We start from the raw sequence: 22,260 nt of genomic DNA, 5'->3' as shown, positions 1-22,260 counted from the left end.
GTAACAATCCATTTTGCATGGATGTGGGTGGCAATACCTCACATGAGGTGCCAGAGAAGCAGGGTCTTGAGCTGTACAAAGAGGGGGGTGGAAATCCAAGCATACAGATCTATCTGCCAGCATGTTTGTTGGTTTCTTTGCTTTATTGACTACCATCTAATAAATTCAGGTAAGACATGATGAACACCTGTAAAAAAAGCACAAAGAATCCTCTGCAAAGGAGGAAGATTTCTAGCTAAATAGTGGCACATAAAGGCAGGTTTACAAGGCGGGTCAGGGTCCCCCAGTACTCCTTGTCAGTCCACAGCTCCTGTTCACCCACTGCCCAGTTCCCTGTGGGCAAGCAGTGCCACTGGCACTATGGAGGAAAAGGTGTTGGCAGGTTTAAAAATATGAAATAAGGTTTACTGTGGAATGAGGATCTGTATTGAGAGTGCTATATCATGGATTTAAAAAATGGAACTGTGAAGAAACCTCACTTCTCCTGCTCCAAAATACATAGCAACTTTGGGCCAAGAACAACAAAAAGCAATCTCGTTGCAGAAGAATTCAACAGTTTCCCTAAGCCTTCATTTTTCTCTCAGGCAAGTTGTGCTGGCCCATGGTGAAGACAGTAACCTGGAGCAGACAAGAGCACATGCTTGGTTCAGTCCAACGCTTGGATACGTATACAGATCTGTTCAATTGCCTCCTCTGCTCTCACAGTGAAATGACTGCCAAAATGTTTTTCACTGCCTTTGCGTTGTCCAGCCAGCATTCTGAAGTGCATTATAAGGGTATTAATAAACTCCCACAACCTACCTCCAGGGGAATAAATGGCTTTCAGCTCTCCAAAAACTGAAATGAAGAAGTGACTTGGACCAGACCCACTGGCAAAACTACAGGGGAAATGGTAATGAATCCAAGTCAAATGAAATTGGGTTTATCTAAGACCACCAGAATGACAGGCAGCATGTCATCATCCACAGCTGGTGCATTTCACTTGATATTCTTCTATAATACACAGGCCACACATGTCCCTGCAGATCAGAGGAGGGAATGTACATGCATGTCTGTGAATAAACGGGTGGGTGACAGTGGGTATTACGCCCCCTTATACTACAAGGAAGGGTGAAGGGGGGAAAGAGTAAAACATCTCCCTTTCTCCATCACTTTCTAAGTCTTGCTTCATCACTGCTGACACGATCAGGTGATGCAGCTAGCTCAACAGGCTGCTTAAAACTAAGATATTCTTTATACTGTCAAGAATTGAAATACTGCAGAGCCCAAGCAATTGCGCCCATTTCCTTGCTGAATCACCATATCCCACATCACAGCAGGAGAAATCCCTCTTGTCAAAGGAACTAAGTACCTCTTGGCATCACAGATGCAGCTGAAGGGTGTGTGTTACCACTGGGGACACAGAACGGGGATTTTACGCAGCCACAAAGAAGAAAGGAAGTTCGGTAAATGAACTATTAAATTAAAAGGAAAATTAGCACTACAAAGGTCAAATGGTACTAGTACACATTTTTCCCCACTCTTTCTCCACTCCTCCTGTTCCTGCTCCCTCCCACCCAACTTCCTTCCTCTCCTCCCCCATGTAGTACCCCAGCCAACATAAGTCTAGGTAACAGGCAGATTAAAAACCTTATTTGTTGCCATCTACCTCAGTAGATGGTAGATGGCAGTGGCAAATTCTGTGTCAAATTAACCACTGCTAAAACTGAAAGAAACACTAGCCCAAGGCATGAGTAGGGAGGCACATAGATGTGGTCAGGATGTTAAAGCAATATGCAAAAAATAAATTGCAGTCGCTCAAGTTTGCTGAGGTAATTCAGTCTTGCCAAGCAAAATTGCAAATACAAGCCCCAAAATGACATGAACCTTCTGGAGTCCCTTAAAACCACCAAGGCAAAGGTGACAATGATGGGGATATCCTCTGTCTATCCCCATCTCATCCTCACTCATCCTGTTTACTCAAGAAATCACTACAGGAAAAAGTCTGAAGATGTCTAATACAAAAGGTATCCAACTACCTCTTTTGATGTGCTAGGGTTGGCCAGCTTGGACAAGGAAAGCTCTTCCCTCACTCAGATCAAAGTCAGGATCAAAGCAACCGAGTTAGCCTCATGGCAAGGGAGAGTCCCTGCTGTTTGCAGCTGTTGTGTCCCATGGGCCAGCTCAGCCACAGCAACCAGCTCTTACAATTTGGCACACTGTGTGTGCAATTCCCCACCGTTACAAGCCAATAAACTAAAATAAAAAAAAAATAAAAAAGACAAAGATTTGATGTGACCCCCCAAAGGAGAGAGAAGTGCCTGATGGAGCGATATAACTTATAGAATGGTTTGGGTTGGAAGGGACCTCCCAGATCATCTCATTCCAAGCCAACTTTCAAATTATCTCACTCTTATGGCCGTGTGAAAGACTACTGAAACTATTGTAGAACTACAGTAGTGACTACTGGCACTGCTGAAAGTTGCAGAACTGGGTCTGTTAATAGCTCTGTTATTGATTGGTATATTGATTGTGGCAGTTCTTTCCTAGGAAATCCCTGTGCTGCTCCAAGGAACAACAAATGCCGCGGCAAAGGCAGGCGATTCTGAAGTGTAAGTACCGAGCACTCAGCCAGATCAGTCCCCAACATTTATCTGCCCATGGCAGGTTTGGCAGGCTACCCACATGCCACACAACAAGGAGATTTTTCTTTCATGGAACACCGAGACTTCAAATTGCCCTGCCTTATCTCCCAGACACTGATTGCTAAATCAGAAGGAAACCTGCTAAGTACAGAGCACCCTGCTTTCTGTGGCCTTACCTTGAAAGTGGCACAAAGCAGCTCACCAAAGCACAAGACAATGTACAGTCAACTCAAGGCAAATTAGAGAAGAGTTATTCCATACTGAGCTTCAAAGGAGACACAAAGAATTGGCTCCTTGCTTTGGAGAGGAGAAAGTGCTCAGTTTTCAGAATGACTGTAGCTCCCATGCACAACAGGGCCCATCAGTGCGGCCCTTGCCAAACTCAAACCACAGAGCTTAAAGGCATTATGGTGAGGAATCCAAACAAGTAATAACAGCTCTGATACCATGCTAAATGAGTAGCATCTGAAATGTACACAAAAGGATGAGAAGCTAAAACATTCAGTCAGTGGGAATTCACAGATTACTGTATATGATTCTACCAAGCCCTGAAGACTCGAAAATACTGGTTGCATAAATTGCATTATAAGATTTGGTTGTTTGTTTTTGGGTTTTGTTTAATTTACTGTCAGATGACTGAATTCTAAGACCTGAAAGGATATCATCTCAATTTATTTTTTGTAACACAGGAAGGTTAATTTCTCCATTAAGCTCTAGCTTTGTAGTTTAACCGATACTTTTCTTCCAGAAAGACATTATGTTTGGGTTTAAAGTCTTAAAATAGAAATGAGTTGGCTTCTATTTCCATGTAACTGCTCTCTGATAAAACATGATGTCTTTTAATTCCAGGCAGAACTTGTTTAATCTCTTAAAAAAAAGTTATATCTTTTGATCTTGAAGCTTTTTTTTTTTTAAAAAAAGAACATAGGATTTTTTTTTATTTTTTTTTTTTTAACATGTTAAAAAATCACATTTGGGAAAGGCTGAGAAAATTACAAATAGCTCAATCCACTGAGACCACATCCTTTGGAGCTTTGCTAAACAAATGCATTCCAAATATTTGCAATTTTTTTCCCCCACCTATAATTTTATGTCCAAAACATGCCTCAGAACAGCACAAAGCCATAAAAGAACAGTAATATCTGAGGCTGCCTGATACATGTTGCACATCAACACTTTCACCTGGCTTTCCCTCCAATGGAAATGCATGATTGCAGCCTCTCAGTGCTCACTACAGGATGAATTCTCCTCCTGAGAGCTGGTACTTCAGCTATGTACTGGCAGTCCATGCCCTAACTAAAAGGTGTGAGAAACCAATTTCCAGTAATGAATCATAGAAGAAACTATATCAAAAGTGAGTAAAAAGTGTACTGGAATATAAAGAACAATAAAAAAAAAAAAGTGTCAGAACACTGCATTGCACTATTTAGCTACGGGATACGAAATGAAAAATGGTTAAGAAGCAATATGGGAGGCCGTATCCCTAAAGAAGACATGACACATCCTAACCCAACACCTGACGGGGCTAGCCAGCTCTCAGTTACTTGCAATGTTTTTGATGGGCAGACCAGAAAGGAATAATGGTTTTTTGTTTGCTTTTGTGTGCACAAACACATGCTGTATATAATAGTACCAGCAGACCAGAGTTTTACTGGCTGTCACAGCTCGCACAAGTCCAAAGAGTTGGGAGAACAGCACAGAGTTTACAAGAAGCTTTTGCTCACATTGGAAAATAACACAGAAGCTGCTCATTTCTCTTACTGTATTTATCTGCTGTATGGGGAATAAATTATCCTAAATTCACTCAGTACAAAGTTTCTCATTTGCTTATTATTGATTGCAATGCTATTATTAGAGGCACACAAGTAGCTACGGCAAATAAAACTCCCACAGCTTCCAGAGAAGCACATATGAGTTAGCAGCTTTTCCAGATGGAGACAAAGACTTCATTCCATGGCCAATATTTCTCATTCCATCCAAAATATTAAGGAGCAGAGCTGAATCAAAGGCTTGCTCACCCCAGTAACGTTAGCATTAAAAAATGATCATATGATGTTTGCTCACACACTTAGAAGATGCCATTGCCAGAATTCTTTGATGCTCCCTATCAAACCCAGCTGCAACATAGCTCTGCAGTAATTCCCACAACATATTTAGCTTGGGCTGTTACAATAACCAGTATTGTTCACAATTGATGGTACGAGGTGTGACCACAATGATCATCATTTCTGACTCCAAAAAAAATGCTAAGTAGGCCTGAACCAGAGGAATCTGTTTGTCTGTTGTGGATGTCAGGGCTTCTGAACTTGGCCTCTGGAGGCTGTGAGTGGGCTGATCTCAGCAGAGCCAAAAACAGCTCCTCTGCTCCTAGCAATGGTCTGATTTTCAAAGCAATCTTTAAATTCTTTGCTTAAAGCATATGGAATAAGAGAAGCTTCATTCATGGATCAACAGGACATTCCTACTTACTTCCCCTGAAGTTCCATGAACCTTTTGGATAGTTTTTTGAAGCTTTTTCTGCTTGCTTTGAATAGAAAAGGACCATGACTCATGGATGGAAACAAGGATGAAATGTGTCTAAATGTCAAAGTAGATTCTTCTCCTCATGGAATGTATTTTGTACACTGCCCTTCTATATGGAGCATTTGCCTGTGTGACTAGGCAGCCTGACAAAAAAGCCTTTTGCAGCCATAGCTGGTTTTTGATGTATGTATTTGGATGTGACCAAAATTATAGGTGAAGTTAGAAAATGGAGCTGAGAACCAACACAGGTTGCCAGGAGACAGTAATTAATTGAGCAAGGTTCCTTGGCTGTACCCAGCGCAAACTGTGCTCCAGCGAAGAACCAGTGGCAAGTACATTAGGGAGGCTGATCTGAGTTCCTTAAGATTGCCTACAACTTCCTTTGAGGGAAGCACTGCATCATCCACAATGTCCACAGAAGTGATCTACACTATTTAAAAAACAGAATGGAAGACTTCTTATTAGCACTCTTAGAGCTTTTCCTCCAAGGAAAATTCTGCTGTCCCTGTGCCCAGAACCCCTGCCCACTTTCATCAGTGCCCAGGGAACACTGGTAGGCAGGATGACTTGGGAAGGAAAGATGCCGGCACCAAGTTCAGAGAGCATTCGGCAACTTCTCTGTTTCCTGTCAGGATGTGTCGCATCTCTTCACAAACGTGGTAGAGCGAGGTGGGCTGGCTGCCTTGCTTGAGCCCTGGTGGGGCTCTCTCACCCCCTTAGCAAAATGCGCAAGGGGAAATTCCAGTTTCCCAGTCCTGTGGTGAGCTCAGACAAATACGTGTAGTGTGGTCCCTGCTGTGGTCCTTGACTACGGGCTCTAGAAACTCGAGTGGCACTCTGCATATTACTCAGCAGGGGCTGACAACGTTCGCATTTCACACAACCCTGGAAATAATGCCGGGTCACACCACAGGGAGAGGGGGGTTTCCTTCCATCCCCATCTCTGCCTCTCCCATACAGCAACCAGACAAACGGTCACATCAGGTATATGGGCAGTGGGACAGAACATCTGACATTGCCTGGGGATGTCAGTGCTTCCCTAAAGAGGACATGCAGTTACCATCCTAAATTGTGATTTCCTTCCTATTACCACCATGATGTTGTTCAGTCCATGCTTTTTCTTTTTTGTGAAGACTCTGACTCCCTGTTCAGGAATAGATTAAGCAAGGAATAAATGCCTCACAGCCACCCTCACTCTATGATCCTGATGACTTTCTTATGAATCCCTGGAAATACAGGCAGTTACTTCAACATATCAGTATCTCCCCTAGTGCCAGTACATGCACCATGCTCCTGCTCAGATGGCTTTCCTTCCTAGAAAAGTCTCTAATCATCCCAATGCAACCTTCCAAAAATAGCTTCAGTCATGAGCTGCTGTCAGTGCACCTCCAGACAGACAGCACCAATCCACCCGTTCATGCTCGAAGACTTCCCAAGCAGCAGGTTCCTCCTTCCACCTGGAGGCAGGAAAAGGTTTTGTTTCCCTCCTACCTGTTAACCACAGTCAGTGTGGACTATGCAGATGAAGTAGAGGGCAGCTCATTCAGAGGCCTTTATCCACCTGATGCATTTTGCCAGGACCCAAGCAAATGGGCAATGTTACTCTGCGCAAGTTACCCCCTTCTCAGGTTCTCTCTTCCACCTCCTCTAGGTAATGCAGGCTGAGCCTTAGGAAATGTTCCCTTGGGGAACATTTCTCCTGGGACATGTGTGTAAAATGCCTCATTTCCACTAGGGATAAAAAAATAAAAAAGTTTTGGCTTCAGAATTCTTCTTTCTAGAAAATGGAAATGCTATATTCCTGGTTATGTTCTCCAAGGTAGAGACACACCAGTTTCTTGAAGTACTTTTACTTTAGGTCAGTTTACTACACAGCTGCATCAACTTGAAAGGCTTTGGTGAAACACCAGAGCTGCCATCTAAGTGCCTTGCTCACCTCTATGAGCAGGGCTTTGTACCAGACAAATTCTCCCTGACCTCACCACAGCCTCCTCTCCGGTGGCACCAGCAGGTGACATCACTGGGACTGCATGGCTCCCAGATATCAATCCCCATACACCCCATCTATTACAGCATGCTAAAGCAAATAAAGAGAGAAGGCTCCAGCTGGGATGTTACAACATGCTGACATTTTCCTTATCTGCAAAGAGAAGTAACTAGGTAATTTTCAAGTAATTCTGTTGACATTCTGCTTTCACAAATAGTACTGGGATTGTTTATTCCAAGAGCAAGATAAAAATAGCATATTTAAACATTCATATTCTCCGTGGGAGGGGAGTAGATTTTTGTGTAGCCTCTCCAATACCTTCTATTTTTATAGCATGAATCATACCTGCCTTATTTAGTGAAAGGCTGCATTCTCCAACAAGCAGAAGACACCACCAGGGCCATCTGGGAATGAGGTTTCCCACAAGATCCTCAGATATTCTTAGCAAAAGCAAGAACTGACCTACCTTGGATGAGGCAAACAACAAGTGGTCTACACCTAAGAGATCTCACTATGTTTCCCTTATGCAAGTTGAGCCATCTGACTTGCACTGCAAAAGGACTGCACCTTTCTGTAACACAAATTTCTCTAAAATTCAAAAAAAATATATATAAAAAAAAAATTGCACCTACTGTTCAAGCTCTGCTTACATAGACTGTCCTGGAATATTTCACCAGCAATTTGAGTAGTGGAATAACACACTGCAAGTACCAACAGGCATCACACCTTAGCAGTGGAAGGACGTCAAACCAGAAATGCCAAAAAAATGTTTCCTTTCAAACCCTAAATTTATTAAGAAGCCAGAAATATATAAGGTAGGAACATTAAGAAAGGAAGGAAACACTGAAATAAAGAGGTCAGAGTCAGCAGAAAGCAAGCAGCACCACAGCAACGTGCCACTTGGAATTATAAGGTGGCTGTATAGTTCTGGTTTAATGTTCAACACCCTATACGGATACAGAATGATATTTTGACACATCTCCTTCCAAGGAACCATATTTGTCAATGCCTTCTGTGACCTTGTGGCAGTAACTAACTGCTTCCATAAAGTACTCATATCCACATAAAGCAGACAAACACGATGGTGTCCAAGTGGCATGCCCCAAGTCCTTCAGTTCAGTGGTGGGTAGAGAAAAGATTTCCCAGCTCCCAGTGGAATTCCTTAATTCATTCCCACAGCCTCAAGAAGGTAGCATTCTACAGTGGGTGGGAGGGCTGGGAAGAAGCAAACAACCACTACAGAAGAATTTAAGTCAGATACTTTCTGCACTGCAAGTGCATGGGAAGACTCAACACGAGCACAAGGTCAAATCATCAGAATTCCACTAATAAAAGATCAGATCCTCTGTAGAGCAAGTTAGCACAGCTGTGTGTACTTCAACAGCAACTATCACTGCCAGCTTTTTTCATCTGCAACTTGACAGCTGTAGATGTCCCTGATTAGGTAGAAATGCTGGGCAATAAGCTGAACAGAAAAGATGCAAAAAACCAAAGCCTACTCCGGGCTCCATATTGCTAATGCAAATTCATATTACACGTATTACAAACACAAATTGCTGGTGTGAGTTAGACGATACTCCAGAGAGCAGATAAAGCTACACACCACCCTCCATCCACATCAGAGATGGCAAACATTATTTGGCTAAAATCTAAGAGCACAACTGTGCTTCCTAGCCCTTGCAAAGTACAGATTTCAGCCTGGCATATAACTTTGCATCTCATGTTAAGCTTCCTTGACTCCCTGCGCTGCTCCATCCAGCTCTGTGAGACAGCCAGAGATCCTGTAATTTGTGCGTGGCTGTCTGGCATAAAACCTCATCATCCTGATTTCACTTTGACCCAAGTAGTCCAAGTAATAGGAGTACAGCTCCCTGCACACTTGTGCTATTACAGGGGGGATCTACTTTGTTTTCTTGGCCATCATGACAGGCAGAGTGTTCATCTTTCTGCATTGCAGTCTCCTAATAGAAAGGGGAGAAAAAGTATTTGCAAACAGCTATACACTGTTCATCACCATGGATGTGTGTAAGAAGAGCTACGCAAGATCAGACAGTAAAGGGTAGTTGAGGCGAGAAGTGTGCCTCTAGCAGTAAGGAGCACTGAGTACTTCAGAAGAATTAGCAGGATTAGGGTACATGTACAGGTCATCCTTCCACGTATCTTCTTAGTTTTAGCAAGAAACTATTGTTTAGGGTGATCCTAACAGGAAAATAAATTAGGATTCATTGGGTTAAGAACTTCTCAACCTCCATGAGTTAGATCTTAACATATTAACTCTATATAAATGAGGCAGTTAGATTACCAATTTGATCGTGCATTTCTGGTAAGTCTTGCACCTTTTCCTAGAAACATCCTACAGCAAGATGACCACATCCTCCTTAAGCCATAAAAGATAACAGGCACACCAATCCTACTTCCCAAGAGCTGATAAGTTCACAGCACAGGTTCAGAGAACCAAGGAATACGCACCATTGTTCCCTGAGAGACCACTTATTATCCCATAGAGAGCAGGACAACATGCAAATAGGGGAAATCTGCCTTGTCTTGTGGGTAAAACCACAAAAACTTTGTGAGGCTTCCTTTTCCTTCCTTCTTCTTCCTCTCACTCTGCCCACATATAGCTTGTGTAATCCAAGCACAAAGACAAGGAACAGAAAACAAATGAGCACTGTAAGGAATCCTCTCAAACTAATGCTGAAAGCACTCTACAAAACCTAAAACATTAGAACAGCTGTAGGCTGATTAACAGGCAATCCCTATTAACAGGCAGCAGCTGCCATTACCTTGCTAAAAGAGATCTCCTTAGTCTGAACACATGCTCAGCTCTACTCAGTTCCTCTCTGAGATCCTCTGTTTCTGGATCCCAGTGCTCATGCTCCAAGCTCGATGCATGGAAGGAGGGCAAGGACTGGGGAGACCACCTCTTTTTCAAATTTCCTTGGAGACATTAGTCTGTCTTGATTTTTTATTCACCTTTGTAGGCAAAGCTTGTGTAACCTTTGCTAGCATTTCCTGGGTCACTGTACCAAGGTTCTCCAGAGGAAAGGAGGCAGCAGGTCATGGTGGTCAGACATCTCCCAGTAAGCCAAGACTATTCTTCAAAGCTGTTCACATAATGTCACTCTCCAACACATTGCTCTCAACTTTTACATAGTGTTCTTCTTCCAGGGCAGCTACTCTATCTAGTCCAATATCCTGTTTCTGACAGAGGTAAAACATGGAATCCTCTGGAGTAACATAAAAAAGTAAAATAGAAGGAATCTCAGCAAAGTTTGCTGACTTGCAGAGATGAGGACTGTCAGTCTTGGGGCTATTTTTTTAATTTAATCTATTCCTAAATACACAATTCCTCTTTTGCCAGTGGTCTGACACCAGGTACACTGCTTCTTGAGCCACATCTGGAAGGAGAGACTTCTACCACCAAAAATGACAATGGTACAGATACCTGACTCGTGACAATGTCTCTAGGAGGAGCAAAGTCTAACCCTGTCCCAGGCAGATCTTCTTAGCACCCTGATATCCTGTACTTTTCCAGTCACATCTCTACTAGTGTTTGTGAACCTCTCCTGTTAACAAAGACCCACAAAAAGACAGGGAGCAGCTGAGCAGTGAACACGTCCTCCAGCTTATCTTAGGGCACCAGCTGAGAGCATCCAATATTGGCTCCAGTGCTTCTGGGGATCCCCGCTTCTGGAAAAACACCTACTATTCCTGGCTCCCTTGTGATACTTCCTGCTCACAGTCAAGCCGCACTAAGAAGTACTGACTACATAACTATCACCACATGACTGACAAGCTCACTTGTGTGCTTCAAGGGATTTGCAGCCGATTTGTAGTCAAGGACTGCCAGCTGTTGGGAAGGAGGGGATGGAGGACACAACGGTGCACATCCCTCGTGCTGGTGCTAGGGATCAGACAAAGCTCACAGCCTTTTTGAGGTCTGCTTCTTCACATGGAAACTCTGGACCTACTTCTCATCCTCCCAAGGTCTCTGTGTTGCGTGGGCTGCAAATGAAAAGTGGCAGCTAGAGAGACCCAGGGCTTCCTCACCCATATGGGGCAGAAGATGGGAAAAAATTCTGTACAGAGGTGCCTTGGGGAGAAGATGAGTTCTCTTATGAGGCACTACAAAGAAATCTCAGCAGGTAGAACAGGCAACATGCAGAGCTGTCTGGAGGCATGCTGGAGTCCAGGAGTATATTTCACCATAACCAGCATTAGCAACAGAGGGTAGCAGTTTTGACAAGTAGCAGAGTTCATGTATGTTTAGGCTGGAGAACCGCCAGCAAGGCCAGAGCCCTAATAAGCAGCACAGCACTGGAGCAGCAGAACATGCCTAAAGGATACTGGCAAATTAAAAACAACAAAACAATTTGTCTTTCTTAGGAAATTGCAAATGAAAGCAAATACAAGAGTTTGAGTTCTAAAGAAAACAACACTCCCTTTTCTGATGCTGTAGTGTAGGAAAATGCTTTGGATTTCATTCATAATTAATGTTCTCTCTTCCGCGTAATACAGTCCAAGATAACCTTACACACCAACCAGCATTGTTTTAGGAACTACTGAGGAAATTCCAGAGGAATAGCAATACAATTACCGCAGCTGGTTTTGCTGTCAATGAGAAACCAACTAAAAAGAGGATTGAAGTCCTATAGAGAAAACTGAGTATGTTGCAGAAGGAAGCTAAAACACGAGCACTTTTAACAAAGGCAGTAAACTGGAAGAAGCCAGAAGGAGAAGACTGTCTAAATTGAAAAGTCATTTGGCATATTTACATCTTGCTATAGATCAAATCAGAAGCTGATCTAGGTTTATAGGTGCCTTACGAGTTGATTTTGGAAAAACCATCAGTGTGTCACTTGTGGTTACCATGACTTTTCAGCCCATTGCTTTGGGCTCTGTTCTGTCCAACTTGCACAAAGCCCCAAATCACCCTGGAGAACGGCAGCAAGATCAAGCACCATCACACCAGGAGCTCCAGCATCTCCACTGGCTAGAACAGAAGAGATGACTGCAGGAAATATTTGCTCTGGCTATACAGAATCACAGAATTTCTAGGTTGGAAGAGACCTCAAGATCATCGAGTCCAACCTCTAAGCTAACACTAACAGTCCCCACTAAACCATATCCCTAAGCTCTACATCTAAACGTCTTTTGAAGACTTCCAGGGATGGTGACTCCACCACCTCCCTGGGCAGCCCGTTCCAGTGCCTAACAACCCTTTCAGTAAAGAAATTCTTCCTAACATCCAACCTAAAACTCCCCTGGCGTAACTTTAGCCCATTCCCCCTCGTCCTGTCACCAGGCACATGGGAGAACAGGCCAACCCCCACCTCGCTACAGCCTCCTTTAATGTACTTATACAGAGCAATAAGGTCACCCCTGAGCCTCCTCTTCTCTAGGCTGAACAAGCCCAGCTCCTTCAGCCGCTCCTCATAGGACTTGCTCTCCAGGCCCCTCACCAGCTTTGTCGCTCTTCTTTGGACCCGCTCAAGCACCTCGATGTCCTTCTTGTAGCGAGGGGCCCAAAACTGAACACAGTACTCGAGGTGCGGCCTCACCAGAGCCGAGTACAGGGGGACGATCACCTCCCTAGCCCTGCTGGCCACACTGTTTCTGATACAAGCCAGGATGCCGTTGGCCTTCTTGGCCACCTGAGCACACTGCTGGCTCATATTCAGCCGACTGTCCACCATCACTCCCAGGTCCTTCTCTGCCTGGCAGCTCTCCAACCATTCCTCTCCCAGCCTGTAGTTCTGCTTGGGGTTATTGCGCCCCAGGTGCAGGACCCGGCACTTGGCCTTGTTGAACTTCATACAGTTGACCTCAGCCCATCGGTGCAGCCTATCCAGATCCTCCTGCAGAGCCTTCCTACCCTCGAGCAGATCGACACACGCACCTAGCTTGGTGTCATCTGCAAACTTACTGAGGGTGCACTCAATGCCGTCATCCAGATCATTGATGAAGATGTTAAAGAGGACCGGCCCCAGCACCGAGCCCTGGGGGACGCCACTAGTGACTGGAGACTGACTTCTGACCGTGAGAAACACAGTTGTGTTTTTGCAGTAGAGAACCAGTTTTCTGTATTCCAAGGTAGTTGTGTAGTCGTAATAAGGGGAAATGCTAAGTAGATAAGTGGACAGTAGAAGGCCTCACTGTTCCAAAATAAGGTAGAAACTTGAGAAAAACAGGATGAGCAGTGTGAGAACAGTAAAACAAAGATCACAAGCTCTCAAAACATAAGAAAGGAGAAATAAAAGGGTTGAAAAAAAAGAAAAATTGTACATATATGGTACAGAGGAGCATCGAGTAGCTTGTGAACATGTAGTACTCAGCCTATGAGGAAAAAGGGGTGGTGATCAGGGGTCGGGTAAAAGGGAATAAAAGATTATGATTTGTTTACTAAAATGCACTCTAATTGACAGGATGCCCGCCATTGCAATTCCAAATAAAATAGCTTCACAGAAGATTCTGTCTGAAGAAAACTGAGATTTTTCTCACAATTTGGGGGCTCATCCAGGATCTTGTTGCCTGACGAAGATTTCTCACCACCACAGACAGGAAGGTGACAAACTGATTTCAGCGGTCCCGTCAGGGGTGGTGGGTCATCTCGGTACAGCTGGCAAAGGACCGAGACTGTTAATCTGAAGACAGGCTCTGCAAAGCTCTGGGGAGAAGGGAGGCCAGCACAGACATACGCAGACACAGCCCACATATAGTCCAGCCCAGATCAGTAACAGGCACAGGGATTACTGCCAATAACTCAGACTGGGAAGCCATGCACGGACTGAGGTAAGGGAAACTTCAGCATTATCTTGCCTCGGGTTGAGTTTGGGGAGACTCTTGTGTGGAGTGTGAACGAGATGCACTTATAGCATGAAGCGAGTGTGGAGTCCTGACCACAAGGTTCTGTAGTCCTGTGAGGGAACAAATCAAGTCCCCTCAGCTGGAGAGGGACAAAGCAAAAGAGAGATGAGTGAAAGAGAGTCTCAGGAGTTTGGGCCCTTCAGTGTAAGGTACCCCAAGCACAGTGAAGTGAGGTGCTCGGCAGTACAACCCACCTCTGTCCTAATCCTAGGTAGAGACGTGTGGTACCCTGTGGGTGGTAAAGTCCACAGCAGCACATCAGAAAGAGCTGGGGATTAAGGGTTCCAAGAGTCAGCAGTGGGGTTGGAGACCCCAGGATTGTGCCTAAAGGTAGCCCTTTGGAGAGAATGATAAACATTTGGAAAAACAACCCAAAAATTAGGGAAAAATATTAAAAAATAAATTATAAAATGGCTTGACATTGTGTAATTGTCTGGCTTAAAAAGCTAATAAAAGGAACTTCAGTATTTTGGCTAAAATACAGGTCTGATGAAAATCCAGGCTTGAAATTTATATGTAAACAATAAAGTTCTGCTTTCAGAGGAGGAATCAAGTTATGCTCCCTACAATCCTAATATTGCCCTGGAGGCAGCGGCAGCCGCTCCAGGAGGGGAGACAGGGAATGCCATTGATGCTGTCCCAGGAGAAGTCACACTGGGGAGTGTGGAGCAGCGGGAGCAGAGGCAGGGGGGTCCCAGTGGGGCCACATGGCCGCGCAAGGCTGACACAGAGCTGCTGCCACTCCCCCCTTACCAGCAGAGAGGTTAGGAGTTTTAAGACAGAAATGCAAGCCTTTAATTGAGGGCCTAGCAGAACAGTCAAATCCGTTTCTAAGGCCTAATTTGTATTCCTGGGGGGAAGTGTCAATCCTGAGTATGTTATTCACTGGAGGAGAATGTTTAGGAGGGAAATGATTTTCCAGGCAGCTATGCAAAAATGGGAAAGAACTAACACCCACCCCCGGACTGAGAGTAATTCCAATAGAGCAGAAGCATCCACTTATCTAACTGCAATAAACAACAACCCACAACACGGAAATCCTGTGAAAGACTCAGGGTCAGAAGTAGAAAGTACTCGGGAATGAATCCTGAGGACCCAATAGCCCACAGGCTCTTTAAAGTTAATTTTGTAATTAAAGTTGCAGACGTTGAGAGGATGGAATGAACAGTGCAGGTAGTATGAAGGTGCACGCCAGGAGGGAAGATGGGAAGGAAAAGTAGAGAGCAAAACAAATGGTATTCACAGCGTACTGGGTAGTGAGGCAGAGGGCCCAGGATGGAAAGGAGAGGAAGAGAGACAGAGGAATAGCAGACAAGGAAAGCTACCTGTGTTGCAGCCTCAATCCTAGCAGGGACAGGCTTTGAGAAGATGTTTCAAGTGTGGCCAGGCTGGCCACTTCACATAGGAATATATGGAGCGGAAGAAGGAGGACAGATCGCTGTTATAAATTCAGAATAGGGGAGTCAGGGCTTCTCAGAAAGCTGGTTCCCTGATAAATGAAAAAGTGTACCTTAAGGGCTCCTCAAGTGCACCTCAATGGGGATCACTCTACAGTTATCATTACAGGCAAAACAGACTTAGCATAGGAAGATTAATAAATTTTATTACCTATTGATGGGCTGGAGCAGTGAGAAACAAACAAAAAACAAGCTGGGGGCACCTTCCCTCATCCACTCTCTTCCACCTCTTCCCTGTTCTGAGCAGCACAGGGTTGGGGCAGGAGTGGGGGCTGCAGTCAGTCCGTGGTGCTTCGTTTCCACCACTCCTTCAGGCTCACTCTCCCCACCGCTCTGTTGTCTCTGTTGTGGGGGTACTGACCTTCCTGGGCGGCTCCTGTGTGGGTTCCTCCACAGGCAGCAAAAAACAGGCTCTTTGGGAGCTGTGTGGGGTGTGGGGTCCCTCTCGTGGGGTGCTGACCTTCCTGGGCTGTTCCTAAATGGGCTGCAGCATGGAGATCTGCTCTGCTGCAGCAAACCATGGGCTGCGGGGGTCTGCCTTTCCCACCAGGGGCCTCTCTGTGTGCCACAGGGGGGCTTCGGCTCTGACACCTGGAACATCTCTGCACTGACCTTGGTGTCTGCAGGGAGGTTTCTCATTCCTCATTCTCCCAGCTGATGTTGTGCAGCAGGTTGTTGTTGTTGTTTTCTTTTTTGTTTACTTTTTTTTTTGTTTGTTTTTAAATCTTTTAAAATCTTTTTAAATCTTTTAAATCTTTTTGTTTTTAAATCTTTTCTTGGATGTGCTCATTAAGATTTAAACTGCATTGCTCATGGCTTGGCTTGGCTCTGGGCAGGGATGGGCCCCTTTGGAGCTGGCTGAAACTGTCCCTTAACTAACATGGGGCAGCTGCGGGATTCTTCTCATAGGGGCTACCACTGCAGCCCCCGCCCCACTACCAGAACCTTGCCATGTGAATCCAATACACTGAGGCAGCCAGGTCATTACTGGCCTGTAAAGTATTAAGGCTTTAATTAACTAATTAAACCCTAAATGTGATGGGAGTAGAAGGGACTGGGATAACAGTATCACTTTTTGGGGACACCAAGCTGCGACTAGGGACAGTACAATCACTGGGCAATTAGTCCCTGCCTTGGGTGCATGCAATAACTTGTAGGGAAAGGATTTGATAATGAAATTGGGCATTCAAATAATAAATTGTTAGGCTGGAATAACGGTATTATTAATGGGTGCTCTCAGACCCTGAGAGCAAAGATATATTTGCCTTTGAGTGGAAAGACCCTGAAATGGGGCAGAAGCAGCAACACAGATGAACAATTTTATCTCAGGAGTTTACAGGGCCACCAATTTATTTGGGCAAGTTCTAGAACAAATTTTGGAGTAATTCCAACCTCCAAAGGAGGTGTTACTGTTACTATATGTGGATGATTTTTTATTGTCAGAACAGTAGAAAGCAGTTGTGAAGGAAGACACTAACAAGCTATTCGACTTCCTGGGAAAACATGGCTTGGAAGTATTGGAAAACAAAATTCATAGAAAAAGTCAAATATTTAAGGCATCTAGTGTCTGAGGGGGGATGAAGAATAAATTCAGAGAGGATTCAAGGAATCGTTGAGCTACCCCTACCCAAAACTAAAAAGAACTAAAAAGTTTTAAGAGAAATAGTTTTTTAAGGAATTATGAGTCACCAAGTCCAAAGAAAACAGATACTCCCATCAGGGAGAGAAATGCTGAATAAAGTATTAATGAGGCAAATGTTAACTGTTTTACATCAAGAGGGTCATTGAGGAATTCAAGCAATGTATGACGCAGTGCTATGGACATATGCATGGGTAGGAATATATACACTCTAGCTGAACAAGTAAGGAGCAGTTGTGTAATAGTACAAAAGGTAAATAGGAAAATTATCTGCAGTCAGCCCAAAGGGGGCGAGAACCAGGAATTCAACACTTCCAAAACGTACAGGTAGATTTTACAGAACTCCTTCGAGTAGGTAGATTTAAATACTTATTAGTCTTGTAGATCATTTGTCAGGGTGGGTGGAAGCTTTCCATTCAGTATCTCTTACTGTGAACATAGTAACTAAAGTAATTCCAAAACAAAAAACTCCCAGGTATGGAATTGTTGAAAATATTGACTCTGATCAAAGAAATCACTTTATGTCAGAAATATTGCAAGGGCTAATATGGACTCTAGGAATTAAGTGGAAATGTCACACTCCTCAGCATCCTTCCTCTTCTGGAAGTGTGGAGAGCATCAGACAGTAAGCAGCAATTGACTAAGTTCTGGAAACTCAGCTTCCCTAAACGAAATGCTTATCTTTGGTACTTCTCCAGATTTAAACTGCACCAATAAAAGATGTGGGAGTTACCCCATACAAAATATTATTTGGATTGCTGTACATGGACAAAGGGAATGAATTACCTCAATATGCGTCAAAAGATGCTTTTCTTAAGAACTATATACTCAGGCTGTCATTCTCTCTGTCATCTCTCAGGACCATAGGATCATTAGCTCAAACCACACCCTTGGAAGTCCTGATCCATCAGTTCCGAGCAGGAGATTGGGATCAGATGTGAACATGGAGAGAATTGAAACTTAGTGGGATGGACTGTTCCAAGTGCTCCTGACTACTGAGATGACAATAAGAATGGCTGAGAAAAGGTGGACTCATACCTGGGTAAAAGTATCAGATAACCCTGATACCTGACAGACTGCATTAACAAAGACTTTTAAGGTCAAAACTGTTAAAACTATCTATTGTAAACCTTTAACGTCTCCTTAGACAAATTCTTAATGAATTAATGAGTAAAAGGGATTGAATTACACAGAGTTGGAGTGTTTCCAAGGAACACTCTCTGGAAGTGGGAGAAAAAGAAAGGAGGCCAATTAATCCCCAGAAGATTAAATTAGATTTAGAGATTAGTTTGTGATTTTTATTGTTTTTCTTAATTATTATAGGGGTTGTTGTCTGAAGATTTGTTCTCACATGACGACTTCAAGAGACAAAGGCCTTTATATCCTGAATCACAACACCATGGACAGACACCATGCATTTTCCCTAATCACACGGGGAGCGGGGAAGAGCCCATCACAGAGCACACACCTACACAGAGCGCTGGAAACCCTGCAAGCGGTGCCAAAACACCACCACTTTAGCACCTTTCTCTGGTCAGCAGTGTGCAGGACAAGCCAGAGGCAGAGCAGCAGTGGGAGGCAGTACAGCTCTGCCACATGGGAGCACAGATCTGGCAGGCAGCTGGGATATCCCTCAGCTTGAGAGGATGAGGAGGGGTGAGCCAGAGCCTCAGCTCTCACTGGAGCTGCACCAGCACCCATGGAGAGGGCCATGGGTCTATGGCTACAAAGAAATCAAGTAGCCTCCCACTATTTCCAGATAATTTAATGCATATCACTTAATAGAGATACAACTGTGTAGATAAAAGATAATGACAAAAAAAAAAAAAAAAAAAACCACAACACACTGGTAAATTGGGAAAGCAGCTAGACTCTGCAAGCTGCCTGGCAGCTGAGCTGCCAGGTCTCACATCCCTCAGGAGGTGGCACGAGTAAGTAATACATCTGTCAGGGACAACTTTCAGAAAGGAAGTCTTGCCCACAAGATAAGCCACAGCCTGGGAAATCTGAGCCAAGGTTTCCTACCGGGTGATGGCTTCATTAACCAATAATTAATACACTACAAAAATGAACTGGCAGGGATTGAAAGTCATGTACTTAATGGGCAAGAAGTCAAAGAAAGGACATCACATCCATGAGGGGAGACTAGAGCTTTTTTCCTTTGCACAGCTGCCATAGGCTATTTTTCCTGTGCTGCTTTTCCACTGTCACTGAGCGGAAGTCTGCACGTCTCACCAGTTGCAAGCTTAGGCCAACAGGCCAGACACATCTCCAGAATCATTTCACGTTGGCACCAGAAGATCTCCTCCTCCTCCACTGCTCAAGGGAGAAGGGATCCTGTTACAAAAGCTCCAGCACCACCACTCAGGAAGCTCTGCAATACACTGGAAGAAGAGGTGCCAAAGATGTGATGAATGAGACCACAAAGAGCTGGATGAGCTGGCCCCGACAGCAGTTATTCCCACAGCCAAAGCTCAAGAGAAATGGAATACATTAAAAACACCCACAGCTCTTGTGGGAGAACAAGTACCATTGCAGACTCCGGAATGACTGATTCAAAACAAATATATCCGTTATCCACATTGGGTTTGGACACGAGACCAGGCTGCATGCTAAGGCATTGTTTTTGGATTTCTTAACTATGAGTTTGGTCTGGTGGAAACTGTCCTGTAAGGACACCTCAGCAGCAAGACAGGTAACTGTGGGTGGCCACAGAACAATCTCAGAAAGAGACATCCTGTGTCAGTACTCCTCGGGGCAGGCCTTGGCAGCACAGGTGTCTTTCCTCAGGCACAAGCCCCCTCTTCTCAGGAGTGGCACTGCTCAGATGCCATGGAGACAAGGCATGGAGAGGGTGTTTGATTTGTGTTGGATTTGCTGAGCTTGCAGCCAGGTTTCTTTCCTCTTAGCATTGCAGCCTCTTTATACAATGCTGAAGGTGAGCAGCCCTGCAGAGCTCAGCCAAGCCCAGGTAGCAAGGGCCAGCTCTCACACACAAAGCACGACGCTGGGGCAGGTGAAAGAGTTGCTCTTCTCATGGAAGCAGACACGAAGAGGCATCTGGGCTCACAGCTTCATTTCTCAGCACAGAACACGGGTTAAAATGACTTCCAGTGCCAGCTCAAGCTCAGAGAACCATGAGATGTTTTGGTGGCAACCCCATGTGGCTCTGCAGTTACTTGCAGCCTCATGGGTCAAAAGCCCTCAACATTGCTGGCCCAGACCTCCTCCTTAACCAGAATTACCCAGCTGAAGTTGGCAGTTACTATTTCCAGATAAGATACCCATCTACCCTCTGCTTACATAAGCAAGTGCCGATACTCCAAATAGTCTTTTCCCTTGGCAGGAGAGAAAAATAAGGCTTACTGTAAATAAAGATGACTGTTTAATTACCTTCTGATAAAGTCTAAGTTTCAATGTTTCTGGGTTTAATATAAAGTCGTACCTATTTCAATTCTTTTAACTCTAATAACTAGACCACATCAAGTCACAAGGAATTGTTAGTGGTACTGTTTGAGCAGAGCCCATGGTTTCATACCATGATAAGTTTATCATGTTGTATTGCCAATTTATCTGTAACTTGTTGCTGTTTGACTGGCAGCAATAAAAATACCCTCTGCTTTACTACACGAGTGAAACCCCGAGCAATGCATATTCTTTTGCTAAAGGAAATCTGACCTGTTTAGACTTTACTGTATAAATATCAACTTTTTTTTCTGACCCCAAAGACTTCCCTGTACTCTGTTTTCAGACAAACATTAACATATGAATTCTTACTAGAATTTCATTCTTAATATTATAAGCAAGGTGTCTGGGTCATTTCAGTACCTGGAAGGTGAAAACTCAAGGTCTAATGTTAATTTTAGCTTATAGAGGTTCTCCTGAGGTGAAAAAAAAACAAAAAACAAAAAACACAAAGACATGCTATTGAGTTAACTATCTCTCCTTGGCATCTGTTTAAGTTCCTATGAAATTCATGCACACTGCTCCACCAAAGGGGCTATCCCAGCTCTGGTTGGGTCAAAACTGAATCAAGAAAGGGGAGTCTTCATGATGTTCCCATAAAAAGAAAACTAGCATGAGTCAAAGTGAAATCCTAAACTTTCCAGTGGTTCTTTTAAAATCAGTGGCTTTAGGTGTAAGCCTGATATTTGGCAGTTGCTACATGCACAAAGCTGCATCTGAAAATACAAGAGCTCCTCCTGGTTTTACTCACATTGAGGTGGGTTAGAACAACTCCAAGGAACTAAACGAAGCTACATTACAGAAAGGAGGGTGCAACTGAGAGAAGAATAAAACCCATGAAGTTTAACTTCTCCAGGGGGGGATTTTTGCTTATAAGATATTTCTGTGTGACCTATCCACCACTGAACCCCAACATGCCTGCAGGGCTCCAGGCAAGAAATATCCCCTGCTGCTAAAGCACAAAACCAGCTCGTTTCCTTCCAGTGATGTTCAGAACAGTAGTTTCCAGGTTCTTCAAACAACAGCACCGCTTTACCACAAAGAGAAGCCGGGTCTAGACACCCACTGCTTTTCATGTCCATTAAAAAACAAGGACAAGGATAAACTGCTCCCAGCCTGCTCCAGCAGCTTTCCCTTCACTTCTCACCTGGTGATACATCAGTGTGGGAGGAAGCGAGCCAAGAAAATCCACTCCGGGAGCTCCATTTGCAGCCCAAACTGCCCCCAACAAAGAAAGAGTTGTGGACATCAGTCCTGCCTCATCAGGACCCCCTGGCTCTTTGATCTGAACACCGTACTGTTTCTAGGGAGTGCTTGAGGAGAATCACATGGGGCTGGAAAGGCACCTATGGAAAATTAACTCAGCAGAAAGCAACAGTATGAGAACAAACTGCTACCAGGGAGTTCATAGCACTTCCTGGAAGCAGGAAACAAAGGAAAAGTGACCATCACAAGAAATACTGGGACTGCTAAGGGACAGCCTGCTAGACACCAACTAATACTGTAAGACAAGTTCTTTGAGCTGCAATCTTAAAAATATACAAGCAAAAGTGGACAGTCCCTCTCTCTAACTCCATATTGCTAGAGATTTTTAAAACAGGAAATTCCCATCGTTTCTAATTCCTTCCAAACAGTAACAGGTTCAGCAGTGTCAGGAACATTAGTGGAGATGACCTAAAGCTTCTGGTATCCATTTCT

General features: G+C 44.2%; 2 long non-coding RNA genes across 9 annotated transcripts in view; one reads left to right on the top strand and one right to left on the bottom strand.

Moving 5' to 3' along the window:
* The window catches only part of LOC137860267 (uncharacterized), a 132,975-nt gene that overhangs the window by 92,404 nt on the left and 18,311 nt on the right, over positions 1 to 22,260 (bottom strand). The window lies entirely within an intron of this gene.
* Positions 13,542 to 20,490, top strand: LOC137860476 (uncharacterized). Of its 3 annotated transcripts, none has more exons than XR_011098934.1 (3): positions 13,542 to 13,926; positions 17,957 to 18,123; positions 18,421 to 20,490. It is a non-coding gene; the product is annotated as an uncharacterized lncRNA (long non-coding RNA). The 3 variants fall into 3 exon arrangements; XR_011098933.1 differs by having other exon boundaries at positions 17,957 to 18,139; XR_011098932.1 differs by having other exon boundaries at positions 17,957 to 18,196.

The sequence above is a fragment of the Anas acuta genome, chromosome 8 (assembly GCF_963932015.1).
Source record: "Anas acuta chromosome 8, bAnaAcu1.1, whole genome shotgun sequence".
NCBI lineage: Eukaryota > Metazoa > Chordata > Aves > Anseriformes > Anatidae > Anas > Anas acuta.
The sequence above is the reverse complement of the archived record's forward strand: the minus strand, read 5'-3'. Positions and strand labels throughout refer to the sequence as shown.